We start from the raw sequence: 12,238 nt of genomic DNA, 5'->3' as shown, positions 1-12,238 counted from the left end.
AAACCTGATATGTCCTAAGGATGTATTCATTGAACTTTCTCTATTCCTAAGGCTGAACTGGAGAGAAGGAATAAATAACACACACACATACTCTATTATCGCATTTGTATAAAATTCCAAAAAGTACAAAATAAACTACAGTGATAGAAAGCAGATTGATGGTCACCCAGGGATGAGGTGACGGTGGAGGGTGGGGGATGAAGGGATTCCCAAAGGGCACCAGAAATTGGTGAAGTGTTGGATATGTCCTTTATCTTAATTGTGGTGATGGTTTCTCCACATAGGTCAAGACTGTTCAAATTTTACACTTTAAATATGTGTCATTTGTCTTACACCAATTATCCTTCAATAAAACTTAAAAAAAAAAAGAAGAAGAAGAAGAAAAAGAAAACACAGCCAAATGACACCCTGCCCTGTCCTGGCATTTCCATTGAGAGCTTATCCTCATCCATCTAGAAGGAGAAGGCTGGCCAGAACTGGCACCTTCCTTGAGACCCACCCTGTGGGTGGTAGCCTAGGAAGGAGTGTGACCTCTATTCCCACATCCAGCTCTGACCTCTTTGATACTGTAAGTCAAAGTCATTATTTCTGCTTGAGCTCACTGGTTTCAAATATTAACTTTTAATTACCTGCAATGAAGACAACAAACACAGGACTATGGGTTCAAGGACAAACTCAGACCTCTGTAAGAACTCTGTGTCAATGATGACAGAGTCTACTGGCTTCTCTGCAAGAAAAAAAGACTCTTCTGGTGAGGCAGGTAACATAACCACTCAATTCATCTGCTGAAACTGGTTTCCCAAGCTACCTAGACATCCAACAGCAGACCTCAAGCATCTTATTCTTTCCTTCCCAATCCCCCAACAAACAACCATTTGAAAAGTTTTCCTAAATGAAGTACAATCTTCCCATGGAGAACAAGCATGGTCAGGAGCTTATCACTTCCCCTTAGCCACTGGGTAAAACCTAAATTTATCTCCTGTGATACTGAATATAATAAGAAATATGTATTTGGTACTTGTCCCCAGTTCCTGGCTCAGAGCTCCCAAATGTTATCCATAATAAGCTCCTTTAAGCCATACCTAAGTTTATGCTAAAGAAGTGATGCTTGGAGGATAGGGGATTGGTTGCCAGAGGAACCAACCATGTCATTAGAAGGCTGGAACTTTCAGCCCTACCTCCTCTGACCTCCAAGGGAAGACTGGGAATTGAGTTCAAACACCAATAGCCAATGATTTAATCAATCATGCCTACATAGCAGGACCTCCACAGAGACCCTAAACAATGGAGTTCAGAGAGCTTCCAATACCTGGAGGTACCCAGAGAGGGCATGGAAGCTTTGTGCCCCTTTCCCATACTTTGACCTCTATATCTCTCCATCTGACTGCTCATCTGTATTCTTTATAATATCCTTTATAACAAATAAGTAAATATAAGTAAAGGTTTTGTGAGCTGTTCTAGCAAATTATCAGACATGCAGAGTGATTCATAGGAACCCACAGTTTATACCCAGTTGGTCAGAATTACAGGTGACAACCTGCAACTGGCAATTAGTATCCAAAGTGGGGGGGCAGTCTTGTGGGATTGAGCCCTTAATCTGTGGGGTTTGTACTAACACTGGGCAGTCGGTGTCAGAAATGAGTTAAATTGTAGAACACCTACTTGGTGTCCACAGAGAACTGAATTGTTTAGTGTGGAAAAACTCACACATCTGGTGTCAGAACAGCATTTTCCTTTATCTCTCTTCTGTTATTCAAAGTAATTTTCAACTGACTTACTTTCTCATACCTCCTTATTCAAAAGCAAAAATTTAATGAATAACTACTATCTGTTAAGCACATATTAAGTGATGGGGATTCAAACATGATTCAGAGAGAGTTCCTATATTCAATGATAATTGGTATAACAATCGCATTTGGGAAAGCAAGCAGAAACCACTAACCATAGTATATAGAAGAATAGTCCGAAAAGAATACTATGTACCTATTAACAAAAGAACAGCTAAACAAACTGAATATCTAAAAGATGGAATGCTATTCAGCAAAAAGTTATAAATTACCAATAGACAAAAAATATGGATGAATCTCAGAAAATTATGTTGGATGAAAGAATTCCGACATAAAAGAGTAATTTAGTGTTGTTCCATTCATATAAAGTTCAAGACAAATGAATTAATCTATGGTGACAGAAGTTGGAAGTGGCGATTACCTGTGTTAGGCGGGGTCCATTGACTAGAAAAGAGTGCAAGGGAACCAGCTGGAGAAAGGCAGTGTTCTCTATCTTGGAAGGAGCAGTGGTTACATAGATGTAAATATTTGTCAAAACTCATCCAATTGTATACTTTAAATCTGTCCATTTTATTGTTTGGAAATTATTCCTTGATTTAAAAAAAATCTGCTAAGGGGTAACTGGACAATGACACTTGCTTTGAGTCTCATCAGGTAACATTTTTTTAAAATTTTTATTTATTTATGATAGTCTCACAGAGAGAGAGAGAGGCAGAGACACAGGCAGAGGGAGAAGCAGGCTCCATGCAGGGAGCCCGATGTGGGATTCGATCCCGGGTCTCCAGGATCGCGCCCTGGGCCAAAGGCAGGCGCCAAACCACTGCGCCACCCAGGGATCCCCAAAAGGTAACATTTGAGCAGGACCTAAAAGGAGGAATAAGATGCTTTCTTTCTGGTTGGAATTGAAAACAAGAGCAAGTATGTGGAGATATGAAAGTCCAGTGTGTCGTAATAGAGATCTTATGGGTGAGCTTGATAATAATGTCTGTGAAGAGAAGAGGGGGGAATGGTGGGGGGCAGGAAAAAGTGGTTGGGATCAGACTGTGAAAGCCCTCGAATGATACGTACTTTCTAACAAGGACAACAAGAAATCATGGAAGTGCTTAGAGTATAGTTTTAGCTGATTACATAAACAATGTATGCTCATTAAAAAAATACAAATAATATATGTATAAAGCCAAAGGTCCCCCATAATCCCAAATCCCCAAATAGGCATTGCTAAGAATTGTTTCATCTTTCTAGCCTTTATGTACATGTGTGCATATTTTAGTGCTCATTTTTAATAAAATGGACGGATAAGATATATATTGTATGCTCTATAAGAGCTAGGACCATGCCTGTTTACTTTCACTTTCACATTCCCAGTATCTAGCACAATGTCTGGGCTAAGAAATATTTGGTGAATGAAAGAATATCTATACCTTGCTTTTGTTTTCTAACACGTTCCAGATATCCTCATTATTTATTTATTCATGAGAGACAGAGAGAGAGAGGCAGAGACATAGGCAGATGGAGAAGCAGGTTCCCCACAGGGAGCCTGATGTGGGACTCGATCCCAGGATCCTGGGATCACGACCTGAGCCACCCAGGTGCCCCACATCCTCATTTTTTTTTTTAATGGCTGTTAAGTATTTAGCTCTTTGAGGCAAAGCTCTACGGACAGATAGTGCTGCAAATTCCTTACCTTTACAATACTACCACAAGATCCTTTTGCACTTGAGTATATTTCAATAGGATAAATTCCTAGAAAAGGAAATGCTGGTTCAAAATATTTACATCTCAAAATTTTATAATGAATTTTGCTAAATCACCAAAGGATTGTACTAATTTGCTTTCTCACAACATGCTGCTTCCACCATATGTTCAACAATCCTTGATATTATCCATCTTTTTCATCTTTGACAATCTGATAATCTAAAAATTGCTTGTTTTATATTTCATTAATTAATAGTCTAGCATTCTATCTTATCTTTACTGGTTATTATATTTTATCTGTGAATTATATGTTTATGTCCTTTGATTACTTCACTAAATCAATCATCTTTTTTTATTCACAGAAGCTCCTTCTCCTATATAGGAGGCAACTCTTTGTAATATAAGCCAAAGATATTTCCAGTCTTTTTTGTTTAGAGTATCTTTTGCTGTTTTAAATTTTATGCAGTCAAATCTGTCCATTTTTTTCCCTTTGTGATTTATAGTACAGTGCTAAGAAAAACTCTATTCACCTTAGGATTATGAAACTACAGTGACCCCTGAACGAATTTGAACTGAACTGGTCCACTAATAGGCAGACTTTTTTCAATAAGTATATTAAAAAATTTTCGGAGACTTGCAACAATTTGAAAAATGCTGTAGACAAACTATATAGTCGAAAAATATCAAAAAAATTAAGAAAGTGTTAGGTATCTCATGCAGAAAATAGATGCAGATACCAGTCTACTTTATCATTTACTTCCATAAAATATACACACATCTATTATAAAAAGTTAAAATTTATCAAAATTTATGTACATAGAGATTGTACATGGCACCATTCAGCCAAAAGAAATGCAAACAAACACAAAAATGCAGTATTCAATCTTAAGGGCATCCCTGGTGGTGCAGTGGTTTAGTGCTGCCTGCAGCCTGGGGTGTGATCCTGGAGACCTGGGATCAAGTCCCATGTCGGGCTCCCGGCTTGGAGCCTGCTTCTCCCTCTGCCTGTGTCTCTGCCTCTCTCTCTCTGTATCTCTCATGAATAAATAAATAAAATCTTTTTAAAAAAACTTAGATGCATAAAATTAACTACAGTATATACTGCACTACTGTAATAATTTCATAGCCACCTCCTATAGCTATTGAGGTGAACTCAAGTGTTGCAAGTATCTGCTTAAAATGCTGTGTGATGGTAATCATCTCTGCATGACCAATTCACCTCCCCAGTAAAACTGCATATCACAGTAAAAAGTGATCTCTCCCATTCTCACATATTTTTCATAATGTTCAGTGCAATACTGTAAACCTTGGATAACATTATGAGACCCTTCTAGAAGTGCTCCCAAGAAACAGAAAAAAATCATGACATTAAAAGAAAAGTTGAACTGCTTGATATGTACCATAGTTTGAGGTCTGCAGCTGTGACCGTCTGCCATTTCAAGGTAAATTAATCCAGCGCAAGGACCATTGTGAGGGTGGGGGGAAGGAAATTCATGAAGCTGTCACTGCGGCTATGCCAGCAGGCACAAAAACCTTGTACTTTTTTGCAAAATACCTTTATCTTGTATTGAAAATGCAGCTTTTGAGTGCAGCACTGCTATAAGAAAGGCTTTCTTATAGACTCTAATATGATTTGAGAAAAAGCAGTCATTATATGATAACTTAAAGCAAAAGGAAAGTGAAGGATCTAAAGCTAGAGAATTTAACACCAGCAAAGAGTGGTTTGATAATTTTAGAAAGACGTTTGGCTTAAAAAGTGTCAAGATAACAAGAGAAGCAGCTTCTGCCAACCACGAGGCAACAGGCAAGCTCCTAGTCACTTATTAAGAAAATCATTGTTGAGAAAGAATATCTGCCTGAAAAGGTTTCTAATGCAGACAAAAGTGCCCCATTGTAGAAAAAAAAAATGCCCCAAAGGACATTTTTTTAAGGCAAGAAGGAATAGGGTAACTCTACTGTTGAGCAAATGCAGTCAGATTTATGACGAGGACTGTCCTTATCTATAATGCTACTAAGCCTCAGCCTTGAAAAGAAAAAGATAAATACCAGCTGCCAGTCTTTTGGTTTGTAAGAAGGCCTAGATGAAGAGAACTCTTTCTGGATTGGTTGAATCAATGTCCCTAAGGTCAAGAAGTACCTTCCCAAGTAAGTGATTGCCTTTAAGTTTATTTTTTTGGATTCTCTTCACCCAACTTGGGGCTTGAACTCCTGACCCCATGATCAAGATCTGCATGCCCTTCTGACTGAGCCAGCCATGTGCCCCAGTAAGTGACTGCCTTTTAAAGTTGTTGTTTTGAGGTGGGGAGGAGCAGAGAGAGAGAGAGAGAATCTTAAGAGAGAATCTTAAGCAGGATCCATGCCCAGGACAGAACCTGATGTAGGGCTCAATCTGAAGACCCTGATATCATGACCTTAGCCAAAATCAAGAGTTGGATGCTTAACCAGCTGAGCCATCCAGGCATTCCTAAAGTTCTTTTGATAGTGGACAACTTTCCTGGCCACCCAGAACCCCATGAGTTCAACATAGAAGGCGTCAAAGTGGTTTACTTACCCCCAAACACAAACAACATCTCTAATTCAGTCTCTAGATTAGGGGGTCATAAAACCTTTAAGGTCATGACATATGGTATCCTATGGGAAGTATTGTTAACACTATGGAAAAGAACCCTGATAGGGAAAATATCATGAAAGTCTGGAAGGATCACACCATCCAATATGCCACCATTGTTACAGGAAAAGCCATGAAAGTATCAAGACAGGAACAATAAATTCCTGCTGGAGAAAACTGCCCAGATGTTGTGCATGACTTCACATGATTTATGACAGAGTCAATCAAGGAAATCATAAAGGAGATTGTGGATATGGCAATAAAGGTGAGAATTCCAAGACATGGATCTTAAGAAATTCAAGAGCTAATACACATCACCTCAGAAGAGTGAAGAGAAGATGATTTGATGGAGATGAGTGCCTCGGAACCAGTGCCAGATAATGGGGAAGGAGACCGAGAATAAGCAATGCCAGAAAACAAGTTGACGTTAGACTATCTGGCAGAAGGGTTCTGATTGTTTAAGACTGCTTTGGTTTTCTACAACATGGATCCTTTTGTGAAACAGGCACTGAAACTAAAGCAGATGTTCGAAAAAGTATTGGTACCATAGAGAAACAGTTTTAAAGAAATGAAAAAAAAGTCACACAGAAATTATGATGTAATTCCATAAAGTCACATCAAGTGTGCTTGCCTCTCCTCTTCCACCTCTGCCACTCCTTAGACAGCAAGACCAACCCTTCTTCTTCCTCCTCTGAGCTCAGCAGCCTACTCATTGTGAAGATGATGAGGATGAAGACCTTTATGATGTCACTTTCACTTAATGAATAGTAATAACCATCATGCTGTACAGTCAATAAATTATGTACATGTCTTCATATGAAATCCCAAGAACTGCAGGACAAGAACTGTGAGAGGTCTTTCTGTGTCACCATTACCAGCATCACTCAAGTGCTCACCATGGAGAACACTGCATAGGAGACTGGTATGGAGGTGGACAGCCCACCCTCACATAGGCATAAGGTGAGTGAGAGTTAATATAAAATTAACAATGTATTCGTTTTGTTTTAATTTTTTAATATTTTATTTATTTATGAGAGACAGAGAGAGAGAGGCAGAGACACAGGCAGAGGGAGAAGCAGGCTCCATGCAGAGCTCGACATGGGACTCGATCTCGGGTCTCCAGGATCAGGCCCTGGGCCAAAGGCAGGCACTAAACCACTGAGCCACCAGGGCTGCCCTTGTTTTCTGTTTTAGAACTTTGCTTTCAAGAATTACAGTATGCCTCTCATGATTGGAGAAACTGCCTATCAGCCTATCATCACAAGTGTTTTTTAAAAAAATGTAACAATGTTGGGCAGCCCGGGTGGCTCAGCAGTTTAGTGTCGCCTTCAGCCCAGGGCCTGATCCTGGAGATCTGGGATCGAGTCCCACGTCGGGCTCCCTGCATGGAGCCTGCTTCTCCCTCTGCCTGTGTCTCTGCCTCTCTCTCTCTCTGTGTCTCTCATGAATAAATAAATATTTTTTTAAAAATAAAAATAAATTAAAAAATACAAAATTAACAATGTTTCTAATAGTATATTATGAATATGATTATAATACCCTATGCCATAAAAATTTTATGACCATTCATTAGTATGTAGGCTAGGCTACTATGAAGCAATTTTATTGATTACATAAAAATATGATTACCATAAAGCAATCACAGTGTTGCTTCCTCATTATCAATGCATGAGTTGTTATACATGTAAATACAAATTTTTTATCTTTTCATTTTTAATGTCTAGTGTTAGTAATACATATAATGTCTACAGTGTTTTGTATAAGAAAATATTGATACAGGTACTGGAAGACTATTCATCTTGCAAACACACATCATAAACTACAGTGTTATAAATAGAGTACAGTACTGTAAATGTATTTTCCCTTATGAGTTTTTAAAAGATTTTTTATTTTTTTAAAAGATTTATTTATTTATTTATTCATGAGAGACACCGAGAGAGAGGCAGAGACACAGGCAGAGGGAGAAGCAGGCTCCACGCAGGGAGCCCGATGTGGGACTCGATCCCAGGTCTCCAGGATCACGCCCCAGGTGGAAGGCAGGTGCCAAACCACTGAGCCACCCAGGCATCTCAAGATTTTTTTTTTTTTTTTAATTTGAGAGAGAGAGCATAAGGGAGGAGGAGAGGCAGAGGGAGAGGGAGAAGCAGACTCCCCGCTAAGCAGGGAGCCTGATGAGAGGCTTGATTCCAGGACCCTGAGATCATGACCTGAGCTGAAGGCAGATACTTAACCAACTGAGCCACCCAGGCACCCCTCTTATGGTTTTTTTAAATAACATTTTCTCTAGCTTACTTTAAGAAAGCATTATATAATACATATAACATAAAATATGTGATAATCATCTATTTATATCACTAAGGCTTCCAGTCAACGGGAGGCTAATAATGGTAGTTGAGTTTTTAGAGAGTCAAAAGTTATGCATAGATTTTCAACTACCTGCGGAGTGGGTGGGAGGGTCAACACCACTAACTCCTGTGTTGTTCAAGGATCAATTGTATTCTGATTTTCTTCTAGTTCTTTTATAGTTTTACTTCTTGCATTTCAATTTTTTTAAAGATTTCTATTTATTCATGAGAGAGGCAGAGACATAAAGGGAGAAGCAGGTTGCCCACAGGGAGCCTGATGCGGGACTCGATCTCAGGACCTCAGGATCACAACCTAAGCCAAAGGCAGATGCTCAACCACTGAGCCACCCAGGTGCCCCTGCATTTCAATTTTAATCTTTACATTTTGTTTTATAGTAAAAGTGAAATAAGGGGGCAGCCTCGGTGGCTCAGCGGTTTAGTGCCGCCTTCAGCCCAGGGCGTGATCCTGGAGACCCGGAATTGAGTCCCACATCGGGCTCCCTGCATGGAACCTGTTTCTCCCTCTGCCTGTGTCTCTGCCTCTCTCTCTCTCTCTCATGAATAAAAAAATAAAATATTTTTTTTTGAAGTGAAATAAGGACCTGGCTTTCCTTTTCCCCCCAAATATAATCAAATAAATAATCAAACAGCCCATTTATTGAATAGCTAATTCTTCCTCTGTTAATTTAAAATGCCAATTATATTATATACTAGATTTTCATATATACATAGGCCTGCTCTGGAATTTCTATCCATATCCATTACTGTAAATTTATGGTATATTTTGGTATCTAGTAGAATAAACACAGAAAGGTTTTATTCTCTAAAAGTGGCATTGTTATCAACCCATTCTAGACTAGGTAAATTAACAAGATATAAGTTTATTTATCACACTAAAAAGTTTCAAATATTGATATACTGGTAATCTTTCATAGTGTGTTAAATAGGCATTTAATATGGAGAGTTGTCTTTTCATTCATGAGATTTTGTTCAGTTATACTGATTCTACATCAATTCCTATTAAGCATATTATCAATAAACATACATCTGCAACTCTTTTTTTTCCTGTTTATTTATTGAATATAATTTTGTAACTGTTGACTCTAGTAACAATTTTGGGTTTGTAATTTGAATGCTTTATCATATTTTTATAATTAATTTTTTTGTATTTTACAAAAGTATTGATCTGTAATGGACTAGGAAGGTTGTTTTGTTTTTTTTTTAATGGCCCTTCAATCAAAGAAAGTATGTGATGTGATGAGCACTGGGTATTATACTATATGCTGGCAAATTGAATTTAAATTTAAAAATCAATAAATAAATAGCCCTTCACTACAGAGTTTGAGAGGCAAACTAGTTCTAGAGAGCCAACCAATTTCAATTTCCAGTTGTCTGCCATTTGTATAGAGAAATATGATTGATTTTTGTATGTCAGTTTTGAATCTCATAACCTGCTAAATTCACTAAGCACTTCCAGTCACCTTTTGGTAGCTTCCTTAGGACTTTCTACACTACTAATTCATATTATCTGAAAATAGAGAATTTTATTTCTTCTTTTCCAATCCCATGATTTATTTCCTTTTCTTGTCTTTTGGTACAGACTAGGATCTCCAGTACAATGTTGAATCAAAGTGCTGAGAGTGGACATCCTTGTATTGTTTTTAATCTTAGTGGAGAAAGCATTTAGTTCTTTATCATTAGGTATGGCCTTAGATATAGGTTTTATGTAGATTGTCTTCTTTTCATGTTAGAGAAATTCCCTTCTAGTCCTAGTTTGCCAAGAGTTGTTAATTCAAAAAAATGGAGGTTAGATTCTGTCAGGAGCTTTTTTTGTATCTATTGATATGATATGTTTGTTTGTTTTAGTCTGTTAACATACTAAACTGAATGATATTTATATGTTAAACTAATCTTGTATTATTGGGAAAACTCAGTTTGGTCACATGTATTATCGAATTCAATTTTCCAAAATATTGTTGAGGGTTTTTACATATATATACAACATGAGCGATACTGGTCTGTAGCTTTATTTTTATTTTTGTTTTCTTTTTAATACCTTTGTCTGGTTTTGCTATTAAAGTATTGCTTGGTAATGCTCATAGAATGAATTGGAAAGTGTGCCATCTCTTCTGTTTTCTAGAACAGTTTGTGTAGAATTGGTATCGTTTCTTTCTCTTTGGTAGAATTCTCCAGTGAAGACTTCTAGGAGTTTCCTTCATGACTACAAATTCAGTTTCTTTAATAGATATAGGTGATTTCGGGTTAGCTCCGACATGTAAAGAGCTTGGAAGCTGTCACTCCCATCCTTACAAGAAAACGCTAAACAAACTAAAAATCAATAATGTCTTTGTACCTGTTAAAGAACTGATGTCTCAGGATGAGCCATCACCCTGAAATCTGAAGACAGAGGTGAATCCAAAGATTGCTGGAGTCTGAGTATGGAATCGTAGAACAGTGAGAAATTCCTAAGACTAACACACAATCTTAGGAGGCTCATGATTTGTAGGTTTTATCTCCAGGAACACTACCAGAATCTCATGGTCAGTCTTCCATGGCTCTGGCAGGGAAAGGGTAAGAGCAATCATTGTAAAATATGTCCAGTATTCTCCATAACAAAGACCTAAAAAGACCTTAAAACAGACTTATCCTACCTAGGGAAAAGGGCATTTCTCCTACTCTAACCCACTTTGTTTTTCATGTCTTACCTATGGGGGCAAAAAAGCTAAGAGACACTTAGTCTAAGGATGCAGGCCCACTAAAAAAAAAAAAAAATGAAAAAAATTGTTTTAGAGAGAGCAAGCATCAGAGTTCAGGGACCAGAGAGGGGAATGTGGCACAGAGGGAGAGGGAGAGAGAGAATCCCAAGCAGGCTTCACGCTCAGCACAGAGCCCAACATGGGGCTCAATCTCATGACCCTAAGATCATGACCTGAGCTAAAATCAAGATTTGGACTCCCAAAGTAATGAGCCATCTAGGCAACCCTAAAAAATTAAAATTTAATCTTGAGATTATAGGTCACATTCTTTCTCTTCCATCTTACTGCCACACCAAAAGGTTTCCAATATAATAGCAGTGGATTATAGCTGAGAGAGCTGTAAGACATAGACTTTCTTCGATGAAGAGCATACAGGGAAGCTCAATGTCAAGGGGACAGACAAAAACAAGAACACAAGGAAATTTGAAGCCTCTGCAACAAACCCCAATTACAGTCCAACTCTTGCCCAGATCAACATAAAACACTAGATCCTATTACTCAATATATGATGCCCAGTTTCTAATAAGTAATTATAAAGCATGTTAACAAGAAAAAACACAGTCTGAAGTGATAGTCAGGTTTTCAATTTCTTCTTGAGTGAGCTTTGTTTTTTAAAGGGATTTGTCCATTTCATCTAAGTTTTAAATTTATTGGCATTGTTTATAATATTCCATTTTTATTTAATAAGTATAGGATCTATAATACTATTCATAATTTATGCATTTTTTCCTTATCTGGCCAGAGCTTTATCAATTTTATTGATTTTTTCTAAAAAAAACCCAGATTTTTGTTTTACTAAAATTCTCCAATTGTTCTTCTGCTTTTTGATTTTTGCTATTCTCTTCCTTACTTCCTTTCTTCTACTTATTTTAGCTTCAGTTTGTTCTTTTTCTAATTTCTTAAGTAGAAGCTTAGAAGTCATTGATTTTAAACATTTTGACTTATATAAGCATTTAATGCTAAAAATTTCATTCTACTCCTTCTTCAGGTACTTTGCTTTGGCAACTATCTCCCCATCTCCTGCATCATCAATTTTTCCCTTGCCAC

At 37.7% G+C, this 12,238-nt stretch overlaps 1 long non-coding RNA gene across 1 annotated transcript in view; it reads left to right on the top strand.

Annotated features, from left to right (window-relative positions):
• The first annotated feature begins 2,445 nt into the window (after positions 1-2,445).
• LOC112675802 (uncharacterized) overlaps positions 2,446-12,238 on the top strand; it is a 43,761-nt gene continuing 33,968 nt past the window's right edge. The window contains exon 1 of the long non-coding RNA XR_003146074.3: positions 2,446-7,050. This is a non-coding gene — a long non-coding RNA (uncharacterized LOC112675802). The remainder of the gene's footprint in view (positions 7,051-12,238) is intronic.

This window comes from Canis lupus, chromosome 30 (genome assembly GCF_003254725.2).
Source record: "Canis lupus dingo isolate Sandy chromosome 30, ASM325472v2, whole genome shotgun sequence".
Classification (NCBI taxonomy): domain Eukaryota; kingdom Metazoa; phylum Chordata; class Mammalia; order Carnivora; family Canidae; genus Canis; species Canis lupus.
The sequence above is the reverse complement of the archived record's forward strand: the minus strand, read 5'-3'. Positions and strand labels throughout refer to the sequence as shown.